This window comes from Drosophila nasuta, chromosome X (assembly GCF_023558535.2).
Source record: "Drosophila nasuta strain 15112-1781.00 chromosome X, ASM2355853v1, whole genome shotgun sequence".
Taxonomy (NCBI): domain Eukaryota; kingdom Metazoa; phylum Arthropoda; class Insecta; order Diptera; family Drosophilidae; genus Drosophila; species Drosophila nasuta.
This window is the reverse complement of record NC_083459.1, coordinates 7,467,981-7,485,440: the sequence shown is the minus strand read 5'-3', so window position 1 is coordinate 7,485,440 and position 17,460 is coordinate 7,467,981.

Below are 17,460 nucleotides of genomic sequence, written 5' to 3'. Positions count from 1 at the left end.
CGCAATTTATGAAATTACAAAAGCAAAGTGACTTTAGCAACAATTTTCGTTAGACAGCAACGACACACACAAACACACATACATGCAAACACACTCACACACACATGCACATACAATGCACACAACGGAAATTGCGAGTAAAATATCTTTGGCCCCCTCAGGGCAAAAGTATTGAAAGAGAAACAGCAGCAGCAGCAGCTTTAGATGATGTTGATGTTGATGATGATGATGATGATGATGATGTTGATGCTACACTGCATTCTTTTGCTCTCTTTCGCGCACACAACGAATGCGTGCTATCTCTGTCTCGCTTGCTGCAGTCGTAACAATCAAATTACCAGTTATGCAAACTGACTATTTGCAGCGACGTCTTTCGTATCAAATACCAAATCACATTAAAAGTTATCAATTTGCAATGCATGCTTACATGAACGCTCAACGTTCAACGTTCAACGTTGCCACACACACACACACACACTGCTTGCCACACATGCCACATGACAAGCAAAAAATAGCTAAAGCAAGAAGAAGCAAATGAAGTAGAAGAGCGTTAGAGCAACAGTCAACAACAACAACTTCTTTGATAAAACTTGAGCTTAATTTGCATTGACAGCAATTTGTTTTAAACGAGTTAACGAGATTCTTTTTTTTTTTTTTGTGTTGTTTTTGTTATTTGAAAATCGATTATTAGAACGCAAGCAAAACAAAGTTTTTGTTTGGGGGAAATTTCCTCGAAAACTTGCCGAAAAGATAATTTGAACTAAATGAAAAGGGCAATTAAATTTGATATTAAACTTTTGTGAAACATTCACGACTCTCATGTCGGTTGTTCATGCACGACAGCAATGAAAATGCATGGGATATGGTCATAAATTTAACACGGATTGAGTTGCATATGCAAGACGACACTCTTTAAGTGTAGTTTGTGCCACAATGTTGCCAGTTTATTGTTGTCGTAAAAATGCCTGAGTACACATACACAGCAAAGACAACACAGGAAAGACAGCAACAACAACAACAACAGCAACAGATGAAGATAGAAACGCGTAACAATGTGTCAAAAATTATTGTAGCATACTTTTAAGGGCACGAGTGCAGCCACGTGCTGCAGCTGATCTCTGCGGCGAAACAGAAGAAAGCACAATATAAATGGAACTAAAAATGCGACAAAATTGATGGCAAGGAGTGCAGCTAAGCTGTGCAAGAAACCGGGCATGTGCGACTAACACTATACCCTATTTTAAACCGTCGCTTTGGCAGCATTTTTCATTACAAAAAGCCAAATTGTAAAGCAGTATTTCAGCTGCTTTCTTTTAGTGATATAATTTAGTATTAGGGGAAAAAACTTAAGGTAGTTATTTTGTTATATATGCTGCTTCAATTCTAGTTATACATCGATTTCAGTTAAATTAAAAATATCAAACAAATCGTAGTTATCTTCATAAATTTCAACCTTTGTCTATCCTCGCCTGTTGCATGTGAGAAAACTCCTGCTTAAACGCATTTAACAGGGTACAAAGCAGGGGAAAAATAAGAAAAGGAAAAAAAGTGACTTTCGTTATAATCATAAAAAGCTGCTTAGCCCTTAGATTTAACTCGGGGCAGCGACTCGACTCGATTCGACACGCGCCAAGCGCAATTTTTATTACCACAAGCACATTAACTAAATAAGCAGATTTCGATGTCTCGACTTGTATACAGTATACGATATATGCTATTGTTTCTCTTCTTTCTCTTTTCTTTTCTTTTTGTTGTTGTTGTTATTGTCTGGCCAGACAACGCGTCGCTATCCAGTGGTCAGATATAGTAGACAGACACATGTGTTGTGATTGCAGCAGAAACAGAAGCAGAGCGAGATCGTTAAATCAAAACAAGAACTTTGTGCACGTGTTGGTCTATTACCATGATAAATGGCCAAGGCCAAGGACGTTAGCAGCAGCAGCAGCGTGGATTATATTTAGTACTCCTCAAACTATAGCTGACTAGAGCACTAATACTTCGTCTTGACTCTTCGACTCTGTATTTATTCAGCCTGCATTTGATTGGCATTTGGCATAATTGTATGTTAATATCGAGGCGTCGCAAGTGCCTCAACAGCTGCTGGCTGCTCCTGCTGCTGTTGCTTGGACAATAGCTAATATCGAATTTATCACACACACACACACACACACACACACACACTAAGCTAATGACAATAGAAAGAAAGAAAGAGATAGATAGAGACAGCTTAGTGCTGTTGTCATACGCGTTTATGAGCTTGACCTTGACATTGTCACTGAAAACGCTGATAAACTAAGCCCTAATCCACTGGCATTATGTACATTCGGCACTTTGGCAGACGGCCACTATACACACACACACACACACACCCGCACACGCACACACACACACTTGGAAAAAAGCGTGGCAAAAAGACAGCTAAAGTGAAACAATAGCGGATTCTTTTTGGGCCTGTGATAACAACAAGAAAGCACAACAACAACAAAAAAGCATCACCAAAACCAGAACATACTGAAATGTGTCAAAAAGCAGCATGCTCGACGGCTAAGTACCCTGGGAATTACGAATGTAGCCACTTCCTATGGAGTAGTTAATGAAATTTATATTAAATAAATGCTTAATTTTATTCAAACTATTAAAATAAACTATTTTTATATTTTTAAGAAATAAATAAATAAGAATATCAAAGAGTATGTTGAAGAACTTGCAATTTATATTATTAGCATTGCAATGAAATTTAAGTTGAATATCTTCCAAATTTTTAATTAATATTTTATTAGCAATAAAAAAAATGTAACTATCTACTAACTAACTGCAGTGCATGTTATTTTATGAGATAATTTTAATAAATAAAGAAATAAATTTAAAATGAATTACGTTGAATAACGATTTGATCACTTTACTTTTATTGTAAGTAATTTAGTTATTAATGTGTTCTTATCAATGTAAACTGCTTTAAATAAATACTAATTATATTTATAAATATTATCTTTGCATTTTGAGTGCACAACTTCAACATGTCAACCTAAATCTCTTATTTGCAGGGTATCAATGGAATGCGAGGCAAAAGCGAAGCAAGCGTAGAATGCGAAATAAAATCAATTTTCATTGTAATTGGCATCTTAAAGGTTTAAGCGCCGTCCATTTGTATTATTGAACTAGCCACCAGAAAAAGAACGCACTGCATGCTGCACAGTGGTGCAAAAGAAAAGAAGACAATTTATTACTATTTTTGTATTATGATTAATGAAAATGAAAATCATATTAAAAGATTGCAGGCAAAATGATTAAAGATATATGGAAAAATGTTAAGTGTAATACTATAAAAAAAAACTTGAAATTACATAAGTAAAAAGAGGGAATACATCTTCAAAGTGAGGCCATAAAAATAGTCGTCATTTGTGATTTGACAGCAGAACAAATCAGTCTGCTTACACAGTGCATTCCCTGCTCCTCCCCTCCGCCGTGTGTGTTAAGAGTCTGCGTGCGATATAAAATTGCCTGCACTTTACCTGAAACGCAGTGCATTTAGCTGATGTTGGCTTTGGCTGCGCGTCTGTTGTTCTGGTCTCGTTTGGCTTTGGTTTTGGGTTTTGGTTTTGGTTTTGGTTTATTACTCGGGTTCGGCGTGCCTTAATGCTTAGGAGTCGAAGAGAGGGGAGGGACACGGGGACACGGGGCAGATGACCCTGGGATCTAGCTCCATTGGACGCAGCATTATCCTCGCTTATTGTCGTATATCAAATTTAATGGCTCCACTCGCAGTCAGTTTCCTGAGCTGAGCTGAGCTGAGCTACTTTCATTGTCTGTGTGTGCGTGCGCTGAGCTTTAATGGCAGCTCTGCCTTTAAAAGCGCCTCCTTTTAAAGGCACTTTCCTGCGACTCGATATCCTTTCCACCAGACATTCCATTCCAGCTGGTCGTTGGCATTGTGTGTGACATGCAGACAGCGCCCATATGTCGAGACGTAGACGCGCAGCAACATTGCAACATCTCTCTCTCTCTCTCTTTGCTTCTCTCTATGTCTGTGTTCATCAATCAACATTCAAATTGAGAGCTGACATCTTTAGAAAACAGTCGAACAGTCGCAACGTTTAGAGTAGATCAAGACATGCACTTCATGCTGGGGGCAATTCCAGCTAACGATTTCGCCATAAATTCACACTCCAAAAAGTTAACGACCGGAAATCGTTTGCACTTAACACACACTCACACACACACACACATACGCACGCTCACAGGAATGAAATGCGCATCAAATATTAATGCGACTATTACTGCAATTCAATTTTGTGATTTGTGATTCCACAAAACGTTTTCGCCCATCAAAGCCAATAAAAGAAATCGCCGAACGATAAGAAAGGAAATTGAAACCAAATGACAAGCAATTTCAAACGCATAAATGGCGCTTCTAATGGGCAAATACTATATTGTAGTTGAATTCTCCAATACATAAATGACTATTAATTGGAAGAGAGAGAGAGAGAGAGACAGGGGAAGAGAGGGAGGGGGAATAGACTTACAGTTCAATGCCATACCTTTTGATTTTACAAGTAATTTCTGCAGAGCTTTTCAGCTGTCAGCTCTTTGCAACGCCACAACGCATCACCCTCAGGCGCAACACGCAGCAAAGTAAAAAGCGAAAAAAAAAGAAAAAATTGAAATTCGAAAATGAAAATGAAGTTGTCGCGTGTCCCAGAACGAAGCTGATGCCAATCCTGATGTCGATGCTGATGACAAGTCGACGTTCGATGTCGCTGTCGTCGCTGTTGATTCAAAAAATGTTTTCTTCTTCGCCCTTTTTTTTTTTGTCGCTGGCTTGTTTTCACTTTTCGCGCATGTCCTTGCCACGGGGGCACACAACAGGACAATCGGGGCTACAGGGGCACGCGCCGAGCTGCTCACACGTCAAATTATGCTAATCAGGTGGCAGCCAATATAGTCAGTGATGAGAGAAGGGAGAGGGAGAGGCAAAGTCAGATCTAAACACGTCTAACGCTGCGTAATCGATTGTGCTGCTCAGCCCCGGAAAAAGACGAATGAAAATGCGCATTGAAAATGAATTTTATTTCACCCCAGAGGGGGAGAAGGATGAGCAGCATAAACCAAATGCCAAAAACAATTGCATGCAGTGCATTAAAAAAGAGCTGCAGCTGTGTGTCCCATAGTCTGACAATCGTAGTCGAGAAATCCCAATGCAATAAAAATTCCACAAAAGGCGAGGCCGACAGACACACAGACAGACAGACAGACAGACAGAGTGATAGAGATAGATAGAGACAAAAGAGATAGATAACCGAGTGAGAGTTGTGTTCCCAATTACCAAAACGCCAGTTGCACAAAACCAAGTGTCAAGTGCAGTTTTGAACAAACATTTCTCGCAAATAACACAACTTTAAGTGCATGCGAGTTATGAGAGCATGTTAAACTGTGAATACCCTGTAATTTCTTAATCGAGTGTATAAGTTTAATATATATGTTTGTTTTAATTGATTGAACAGTTTTTAAGAAACTATAAAGGGACATTTACAACGTATTTAAAGAGAAGAAAACAAAAGTTCAGCACAATATAGGGAACATAATATTGAATATACACTTTAGGAAAAAATATATGCAAAGACTTTGTGAAGATTTAAAACATATATTATTCGAAAAGTGTTTAACAGTATAACGATTGATTTGAATACTATTGGAACATCAAAAAAATTGACTTGGCTGTTGTACGTTGCAATTGAACCAATAATACTACTGAAGCTATCAAAAAGGATTCTTGTTTCACCCATAGGATGGAAGGATATTAAATAGAAAAGAAGGGTATTTGTGTCTGCAGAAAATTAACAGGTATACATAAATACATATATTGAATATTTTAAAACTATAGAGATATACTAAACATTGACTTCAGTATATTGCAGTTTATTTTCGGTATATTTTTGGTATACCCATATATACCCAATAAAAATCAGGTAACCATTTTAATAACAACCAAATACAGTATATTATAGCATATCTTCGGCAAAATCTTAGTGTATTTATTCTACCGAAAATACACTTAAATATACTGAATGTTATATTATTTTATGTTCGGTATAAATTTGGTATATTTGTTAAATAAATACCAAAATTGATGCGGTTAGAATAAATACTTAAATTACTCCGAAGATATACTAAATAAACTATATTTGGTATTTAATAAAAGTGATTACCTAGTATCGACTGTAGGTTTCAGACCTGTTTCATGTTCAAAAATTCAGTAATAGTAGATATCCTCTACTTTAAAAAGAAGAACTTTTAAACATTTCATTAATATTGTTCTAAGAACATATTTGTTTTTAATATCAACTGATATATACAACGTCAACACTTTAGTAATGGGTAACTTGCAGTCGTGCAGCGTGCACTTGGAGTCGCAGTTATTTCGTTAGTTATTGGGGCACGAAGTGTGTGTCGATGATGTGCAAATGTTGAAACCAAGTACTGAAAGTTGCATAAACAAAACGTGTAATAAAAGCAAAATTTGTCAAGGGAATTGACTGCATTGCTATGCAGCAGCTTCTGCTGCCACTGCAACAACAGCAGCAACAACAACAGTGACAACAACAATAACAATTGCAACAAGCTCAAAAACATCAATTTGTGCGAGGCCAGACGCAGATAAAGCATGAAAATGGCATTGCAATGCGTCAGTGAGCACTTGATGAGAGCGACTGAGAAAGAGAGGAAGAGAGCGAGAGAGAGAGAGATAGATATGGAAGTAGAGAAAGAGATGGAGTACACGAATTGGGGGCGTGGTCACACCCACAAAAAGAAAAGAATGCTCTCTAAATTGACAGTGTCATCAGTTTTGAAGTGTTGCTGCCACCGCTGTCGCTGCAATAGATGAAGAACGTTGCATGTGGCATGTGGCATGCGGCATGCGGCACATTGAAGAAGGGATTCTATAGCCAACAATTTGTAAATACATTTGCTGGTTTCTCTCTGCAGTTGCCACAGCTCAATAATATTGCAGACTTTTGATGGATTCGATATCACAAAGTTTTTTTTTCATTTCGTTTCTTCTTCGTACTCAGTTTCAAATTCCCCACAGATCTGAGGTTTAAATAAACCCGAGTTTAATCTGGAGAACACTTTCCAAATGCGAGCTTCTCATTTTATTTGCACTTTTTCACTTCGAGTTGAGATTGCATTCGAGGTACCAAAAGCAGTCAGCAAAAGCTTCAACTAATTCAGTTAAAGCTGCTGGAATGATACTTAAAATGCTCCAATTTCAGAGAGTTACACTGAGGCAAATTAGTATGCACACGGCAAAGTAAGCATATAATATTTCAGTAATGTATAAACAATAAGATTTTGGAAAGAACTTAAATGAAAACTATTATTATTATGATTATTATTTCATTAAAATAACGAATACAATTCCTAATTGCAATGAAATGAGATAAAGTGAAAAAAAACCTTCAGGCTAAAATGTAGAATACTTATTGGTAGCTTAAAACTGTGTTTAAAATTAAATTGAATTAATTATTTAACATTTTTTTTATCACCTCAATAAAATATATTAGGTAAACAGCTAGAATTTTGGTCAAATTTATTTAAATTCTCCCTAAGAATAAAATATCTTTAAGTATTTCTGAGAATACAATGAAACATTGACGAACCTTTCGATGCGGTGTCTAAGTGCATGGAAATGGTATAATCTTCGTAAATTTCATTTAAAATTTGCATTTTTTCTGTCAGTGTATGTGTGAATGGATGTACTTTAAAGTTAAGTGACTTTAAGTTGTTTGCCTGCAGTCGCACCTGGATTGGACATAAATGGCGACTGCTTACTTATCTGCAGCCACTCAGCTTCCTTGAGTGTGAGTATTTTGCCCCACTCTCTCTGTCTCTCTCTGTCTCTCTCTCTCTCTTTACACCTGCAATTGAAGCTGTGCTTCTCTCGCTCTCTTTGAGGTAAGTCGAGACAAAATTGTCGTATTCGAGCGCCTGCAGATATGCAGCACAGTTTAAATAGCTTTCACAACAACAACAACAACAACAAGAAGACAAACTGAATAACAACAAAAATATCAAGAAGAACAACAAGTCGAAGCGACAACTCGTCTCTTATTCAGCTGGCGGCGCTTGTTTAAAGTTTGCACTCCAGGTAATTACTTAATGTAAATAAAGCCCTTGGGCGCCACACACTTGGACTACAAATGACATTCATTTAGTCTAGGCGTAGACTACCAGAGCACTATGTTGAATTTGACCCGTTTTTGTGGCCAAAATTAAAATTTTTTAAATTAACAAGATTTTTGAATGCAGGTTTCTTGTATAATAAAGGTTATTGCTATAGGAAGGTATTTTAGAAAAGTGGGCGTGTCAACGCCCACATAAATCGAAAAAAAGCGAATATATAAATAAATTTTCAAGTTAGAGACTCGAATTTTGGAACACATGATGAATGTCCTATTTCAAATGCGTCCTGAAAATTTGGTTCAGATCGGATAATAAATATGGAAGTTATTCAAGAAAAAAAAAATCGCAAAGGCTTTAGCAGTTCTGCAATTCTGGTCAAAATGTTGCTTCCCAAAAATTCAAATTACGCAAAAAACCGCAAAAAACGCATAATGAGCTTACATGTTATGAATTGAGAATTGACAGATCTACAACATGTATATGGACACTCACTGAACAAATTTGAACATTTTAGTTAAAACCTTTTGGAAAGTTAAACTTTTTTTCGAAAAGTGACAAGGGGACAACACTTGCTAAATATACAAATTGTTAGAAAAATACGAACAAACCACGCAACATATTAGTATCAATACATAGTAATAACTCGAAGAAGTAATATTCCTTTTGAATTTTATTATTCAATGATTTTTTGTGGGAGATATGCCAATTTGAAATTGCATCGCAAATTTAACATTTAACACTGCACGTATTGTCTGCTTGCAACAGCTTACTTTAACAGCTGTTATTTTAACATTAAACTGTTAAGTTAACATTTTCGGTATACAATATCGCGATTTGATCATTTCTCAACATGGTAACATTAAAGACACGGAAATTTGAATACTTGCGAAAAATGAGTTTTGGCCACGAAAACGGGTCAAATTCAACATAGTGCAGAGGAGGATGAGTGAAGGAGGGAAGGGGAGGGGTGGGGAGGGAAGGGGGCAGAGACAGAGACGGCTAATAGACAACAGACGACAGACAACAGACTAGCGACAACAGCTAACAGCCAAGTTTTGTTATCAAAGTCAGCCAATGAATGGCAATAATCACAGCAAACTATTTGACAAACGCGTCTCCCCGCCTCCCCTCCTATAATCTAGCCCCCTTCTATCTTTCTCACTCATAGGGGATGCTGAGTAATGATGCAGGCAAAAAGAAATCACGCACGCATATTGCAAAAGCAAAAACAAAAAGAAAAACATAAACAAAGTCCACACTTTAGAAGAGCAGGAAACTTGGGGGCAGGTTATAAGTATCTCGCAGTTAATGGGCGGTACATGCTATAAGGTATGCTTTATGCTTTATATGTGCTTCACATACATATGTATGAGTGTGTGTGTGTGCGGCAGGCGACACGTCAACGGCAGCCAGCGTCTCGTGCCCCATTTGCAGGCATTTATATGTGTCAGCATGTCAGGGGTATCATCAATCACTTTTGAGTTATTTGTCAGTTGGTTCGTTCCTTCTTTCTTCGTTTTTCTGTTTTTGTTTTGTGGGACTACATCTACATCTAGCCAACTGACATTTATGAGCTGCCACTGGCCGCAGCCCCATGTGGCACACCACTCCCCCTACACACACACACACACACACACACACACATTCAGGTGCTGCATTGGCTGCAACTGTCGAAAGGAAAACTCAGACCTCGACATTTGTCTGGCTTAAGTGAAGTGCCAGCATATTTGAGTCATCAAACATTGCCTAGTGCCACGCCCACGCACCAGACAGAGACGTCCCTTCGCTTCCTTCACTCTTCTTCTCTTCTTCTCTTCTCACCCCTTCCTTTCCCTTCCCTTGGGCAGCCAACGCCCCGCGTTTTGCCAGGCAATTCTTATCGATTTCAAAGGCAAAGGGCCGAGGCAACGTTTGAGTTTTGATGGAAAATTAAAAAATTATGCAATATTTGTCGAGTTTGCTAGCGAGCACAAGAGATAGAGACGGATAAAGTGTCACAGAGAGAGAGAGAGAGAGAGGAAACAAGGATGTGTTTGTGTGTAGGCGCAAGGACAACAAAGACAAACACCACGAGATAAATAAATAAAGAAATGTGAAAAACTTTTAAATATATGCAGATACACGCATGCACACACACACACACACACATGCACACGCACACACTCGAACACACACACAAACACACCCTATTACACACACGAGCTTTGAGCTCATACTTTGCATATGAAAATGAGTTTATTTTTATTTTCGTTTTTTTTTTTAATTTACTTTTTTTATTGTTTGCTTATTTTTGTGTTGTGTTGTGTTGCGTTGTTCGACGTTTTCCAAATCCAATTAAGAAAGTCAAATCGAAAAACTATCAAATCGTATTAATGTTGAAAACCAACAACTGAAACACATTTGACATTTTGATGGGCAGCGATCAAATTATGTTGAAAAACATTACAAAAAAAAAGTGATGATAAACGTGTGATAATTGTGACTTGTCGATGCTCTACACAGACTTTGATAAGTGCTTGATAACTTTGAAATACCAATTAAGGAATGTTAGATATAGTCCTTATAAAATTGTAAAAAGTTCATAAAACATTTTTACTACTTACAATTTTCAATTATTTGAAAGGATTTGCTTTGCGCCTGCATCAAGGAATAATAAGCAATAAATTACTTTTACTACTCACTTTTACGCAATGTCTGAAGTAATCATTATTAAATAAAAGAGGTTTAAAAACATCATTTAATTTGCAGCTAAATCAATGAATCGTTTCTAAAGAGTCCTAATTTTTTTGTAATACTAATTTTATCTAAAGCATTAACAAATTATTAAGCATTAATTTCACATATCGATCCAGTCAAACTTAAGCTCATATAGCGCACATAATTGTCGGCTATAATCACACTTGGGGAACTTTATTTACCCTTGATAAATTTCCAATTTTTTAACATTGGCCTTGATATTCGCATTTACATTTTTTGCCACACCCACTTAAATTTAAGTTGGTTGAAACGCTGAATATGATGTGCAATATTTTGTGTGGAAATTTAAGTTAATATTAAATTGTGATTCAATTACAGCTTTCAAAGTGCGGATGCATTAATCAATTCCGAATCTGGAAAGTGTTTGCTAAAAGATGATAAAGATCGTGCTGCAAATGCGGCACCTGTCCCATATATCAAACTACAAATTGCATTCACTCTTAGCTAAGCACTTAATTACACTTCATTTACCTCGGCTGTGTTCTCAGTTACAGTTGCTCGCTAGAGATGAGCGCGTGACACGCGTGCAGTGTTGCAAAATGTGATAGGCAAGTCAATTTTTAATTGCTATCGTTAAAACTTTTCGAATTCCATGTGAATTGCAATTTAGTTTAGCAAAAATTGATTATTACATTCGATTATTAAAATTAAAAGACATTTTGAATATCTCTGCATTATTTTATTTTGCTGAGTTCGTGTCACGAGCGCATTCACGACGCCTCGCATGGAACTCAATTCACATTTACTTACAGAGTTTGCGTCTCATCGATACCACACTTTGACTGGCTGGTTGTGCATTCACATTCACATTTACTTTGTGTGTGTGTGTGTGACAGTGTTGGGTAATGCCCATTTAATTAGCCTAATGATGCTGGCAGCAGCAGCAAAGTTCTGGCTTGGCATCTGCCTCGTGTTCACAACTCATTTGCAAGTAATTAAATTTTTGCAGCAATTTGTCAAGCCAGCCAACGCGAACCCGTGCCACACACCACACGCCACACGCCACACGCCACTTGGCACTAGCAAGTTGCAAGTAGCAAGTAGCAAGCAGCAAGTCGCAAGTCAAGTAAGTCGACTAAAACTCGTAAGTTCTCAGTCGGGTCACATAAACTTGGTAACTTTTCATTCCAGCTCATTACGAGTTGATGCTGATTCACAACAACTTTCGCCACTCTCCACTCTCCGCTCTCGGCTCTCCACTACTCTCCACTTTTCTGCCATCTAATTCCATTTCCGCAAGCGCAGTTTCTGGCCATTCTGCAGTTGTAGTGCTTCTAGGAAATTAAATTACAAACACTATCCGGCTGATTCACAAACATCTATATATATACATATTTTTTTTCTTTATTATTCTCTCTCTGTCTCTAGTTATTTTTTCAGTGCTGCCAGACGAAGTGTCGTCGCATCCTGGCATCTTTTGCATCGTTTTGGTCTTTGACATTTGCCTCAATTTCCGTTAGACAGAGCATTTTATAATTATGACGCCTGTGGGTGGTGAAAGCAGGCGAAGATTTTCACTTCACCTAGACGGTTTGTTATCTCATTTTCGCATGCAGCCTAACGCCTTTCCTGTGGCCATTTTTTTCCTTTTGCTCGTTTTTTTTTGCTCATGTCCTTTAGGCATCATTTAGTTAAATTTGCCAGAAACACACACAGACACACGCACATGCACACGCACACTCACAAAGTGCCATCAAAAAGTTGTTGTGACCTTCAAATGTGCAGACAAAATAGTTGTTGAAGTTCATTAACAAGCCACATGCGACATGAGACAGTTCCTGCGGCAAAAGTCTCGCTGGATTCCCCTTTCTTTCACTCTCACTCTCTCTTTCTCTCTTTGTGGAGTTTTAAAATCATATCTCTTTAATATAGTCTTTGTTGTGGTTTTGCTGGAGGAGCATTCATGCTCATTTTCCGATTTGTTCAGTTAATTCGCAGAATCCAACATGTTTTATACTCCTCGCCTTTATAAATCACATCATTTTTTTCGCTGTCAGGTTAAGTTTCATTATATCCCAAGGTCGTAATGCAATCTCTCTATTGGCCAATGGCTTCCAACTAACCCCATTTGGGATTATGTGTGTGTGTGTGTGTGTGTGCGAAGCATGGCGTGGGAAGAGCACATCATGTTGTGGTCGCCGGTGCTTTTATCCCATTTTAAGTACCTTGCCACGCCTTTGCCACGAGAGATGCCAGAGATTACAATGTTTTCCTTTATGTCTCGTCTCGCGGCCTGCGCCAGAGAGTGTGAGGCAGCATAAGTCCTGGTACTTTTCTCTGTTTACACGGCTCTTGTTTGGCCTCAGTACCTACACCTTCAATTCATGTTCCAACTCCTCCTCCTCCTCCTCTTCCTTCTCGTGCAGTTGCAGTTGCCTACGTTGCAGCTAAGCTTGGCCACCGAGCGACAACAACAACGAGCGCCCAACAACTGTAATTAACTGCATGCCAATGCTGAGTGATGAACGCTGTAGTTATGCTGCATTGTTCAAGTGATAATGACATATTGTTTGCCATAACTCAGATGAAATATTTGTGCAATGCTTAAAAGCATTTCCATGCCAAATTTCAGAGCTCTAGTTTTCATAGTTACAGAGATCGACGAGTTTATTCAGGTGGACATATGGCTAGACAAAGGCAAAATGCTGAATTGATTATTGATGAATTGATATTTGGATATTGATTCTATCTTAATTTTAAGTTTAAATCGTTTTATTTGCTCAGTTTATTTAGTTGAGCTCGAGAACTAAATTATAGTTTAATTTATTGAGCTATTGTTTAAAGTGATGAGACTACTCCCTTATAGCTATTATTTAAAGTGATAAGACTACTTATAACTTCCTTTATCTGCTGTCCATCAGCCTACTAAGTTTCATCATTCGCACTCTTATCTTGATTTTGAAAATTTTCTAAGTGTCGAGGAATTTTAGTTTAATGAAACTTCTTTACATATTGCGTTTTTTACATCTGCTGAGTGAAATTGAAAAAGCTTCAGAACTATTGATATTAATGCCTAATAAAGCTATTATTTTATTTTATGACTCTACTCAGAACTTCATTTTGCTGCTGTTCATCATTGTGACAAATTTCAGCAATCAGATTCTTTTCAAATTTAGAAATCTACAACATTTTTCAAGTCCGGAGCAATTGAATCTAAATTAACTTACTTTAGATATTGCGTCTCTGACAACTGCTGAGTTCAATTGGAATAGCTCAAGAACTATTAAAATTAATGCCTTTTAAAGCTATCTTTCCAATTGATGATACTATTTTTACAAAATTCAACAAGTGCCAAGGAATTGCAGCTAAATGAACTTACTTTAGATATTGTGTCTCTTACAACTGCTGAGTTCCATTGAAACCGTTCAAGAACTATTAAAATTAATGCCTGATACAGCTATTATTAAAATTGATGACACTACTTAGACCTGCATTTAACTGCTGTCCACCATTCTGCCAAATTTCAGCTCTCGAACTCTCCTCAAAGCAGAGATCTACTCAATTTCCAGAAATTGTAGTCAACCCTTTTACGTTTGAGCAACAGGGTAGTGACTATGACAACAGTTTTGCAGCTGCTGTTTCTCTCACAATCTATTAGCTTGCTAGCCATTGCGCTGCAAACCCCACGCCCCCTTTGGGTTTTCACCCCGGGTCTAACCTTTGGATTCGCTTGGCAAATATGAAAATTTCTGCAGCCACTTTGCGCACAAATGCAAATTTTGTTTGCACTGTCTGTGTGCGGAGATGACGGGCTAGCAGAATGGCTGACTGGCTGGCTGGCTGGCTGGCTGGTCGGGTCGAGTAGGACTATATAATTAAATTAGAAAACATTAGCAGCTAACTGGACTTTAACCGAATTATAGTGTTGCAAAATATTTGCAACAGCAGCGTCAACACACACTCAGACACACACTCACACACACACACAAAACGATTGGCATGGGCCACTTTTCAGCTCCCCTGGGCAGCAGAAAAGGGGGAAAGAGAGTGAGAGAGAGAGGGAGAGATCGAGGCTGTGGGAACCCATCGTGGTTGGCAAGCGTGAAATTAAATGACGGCTACTGTGCGCAGCGATTCTCACACACAAACACACACATACACACACACACACACTCGGAAACACAGTCAACACACACATATGGAGATTAGCACACAGAGTGGCACTTGACACATGCGCCGCGGGTCGCACAATGTGCATCACATATGAATTTCTATGCAAAACGTTGCGTTGTTGCCTCAAATTGTGCGAGGACAGTCAGACAATTAATCAAAAGTTTAAGCAATACAACCGGAATGGAGGAATTATTTGAAATTGTTTAATTGTTTGTGTTCAACTCAAGCTGAAGCATATTCGTTATAAAACTTGTTATTAGAAATGTTTGTGTATTCTGATTAAATTAAATTGTGTATTTTCATTTGCAGACTGAGCTGAAGTCACTTTGAATTAAAATTCATTTCAAATTTGCAATTGTAAAAATTTCTGAATGTAAAATATTTAGCATTACAATTACACGCAATAACTTTCTATATAATTGTGTTAAAATCATATCGCTATAAGCGAGTCAGTCAAGCCAAAGAATTTAATATACTTGTACATTTGTAACATTTGACTTTTTTTTACAGTTTGGCGTGTCATTTTCATTAACTGATAACAAATGGCTTTCAATTTTGTTTAATAATAGTAAATGATATAACTAATAAAACAAGACTAGGATTCTAAAAATGCGTGCATTAGAAAAATAGTTACAGACCTTTGAAGTTGTACAATGTTTGTATATAAGCATTTTTTTCTCTTATTGTAACTATTTATTTAGATTGTTTTAATTTGGTTTGACAACTTAATTACACATTTAGATTAACCTAATTACACATTATTAATTTCACATATTGACTATTAAAACAAAACATCAGGACTAGATTTACCATACATTAAGAGTAATTTATACATAAGCACATCACAGACAGATTAGGATATAAGCCTAGCAGGCAGATCCTTCGAGTGCAGTCTTCGTATAGGCATATTGCCCTTGCATTTCAAGAGACGAAGAGTAAGGTCAGTCTATTAAAATAACTGCAACTGCAAGATATCTCCAAATTTCGGAACCCAATATTTCTTTCGATATCCCTGGTCCTCATAAACAATGGAGCATTGCATATTTTTCTTAAGATCTTGCTTTGCCCAATATGGATCTTATTTCAATGAGTCTTCGATCCTTGCATTTACAAAGCAGATTGAAAGTTATTAAAGTTATTTTCCCTTAAAAGTGCAAAAAAATGGGTTGGGCAAAAATTTTCCATTATGCACCCTAAATACTTGTGGTTGTGTTGGACTAGGCGGCGGACCGAGTTATTCTTGAAGGCGGATAAGTTAAGTGGGCGTGGACAGACAGTCGAGCTTCACAAAGATTAACAAGTGTACTTAGATAGTGATTAAGCGGCTTTTGATCAACAGTTGCCAGGCAGTTGTGACTTTTGCTAAACAGTTGTGCTAACAGAGATTTCAATGCATTGATCTAGCTAGTCGCTAGTATTATATAATACTATTTGATTGAAGTGTGTGGCTCAAAATGGCATTGCCAAAAATTTTAAAGTATTCGTGTCAGTTGCTGTGTGTGTGTTTTAATAGGCGGCGGACCGAGATAATTGTGAAGGCGGAAGAGCTAAGTGAGCGTGGTCAAGCAGCAGAGCTTAAGAAGAAGATTCCTAAGCTAAGATCAACTGTTACTCAACAGTTGTGTAGAATTTCAACTAGTGGACAAATTTGGCTGCTATTTAAAAAGTAAAAATGTCATTGCCAAAAATTTGTCATAATGTAAACCAACAGACAAGAAAATATATTTAACTAGACGGGACGAGATAATAGTGAAGGCGGACCTTCTAAATGGGCGTGGTCGTGCAGGAGAGCTTCAAGAAGATTGCTTAGATAATGCTTAAGCTGCCTGTGATCAACAGTTGCTAAACATTTCAGACTTTTACTAACAGTTGTGCAGAACTAAAACTCATTTCAATGCATTGATCTAGCTAGTCGCTAGTAGTTGATTAAAGTGTTTGGCTCAAAAAGTCAATGCCAAAAATTTGTGAATATTCGCATCATAAGCTGTGTGTGTGTTTGACTAGGCGGCGGGCCGAGATAATTGTAGAGGCGAAGCTGCTAAGTGGGCGTGGTCAAGGAGCGTGAGCTTCCCAAAGACATCCAAGCTTGGTTAGGGTACTTTTAATCAACTGTTGCTCAACAGTTGTGCAGCATCTCACAGTATTGCAGATAATTGCTTGAGAAACGATCGAGTGAAAAATTGGCTTGCCAAAAATTTGAGTTTATGTGTGCCAAATGAATGCGTGTGTGTTTTACTAGGCGGCGGACCGAGATAGTAGCGAAGGCGGACCGGATAAATGGGCGTGGTTAAGCAGCAGAGCTTAACATTGATTATCCAGCGTCTCTTTCTTTGAATAAAGTGTTGTCTGATAGACAGCAAGTGATCCGCCATCAGTCAGTACAAAAATTGTAGACACACAGATTTTTAA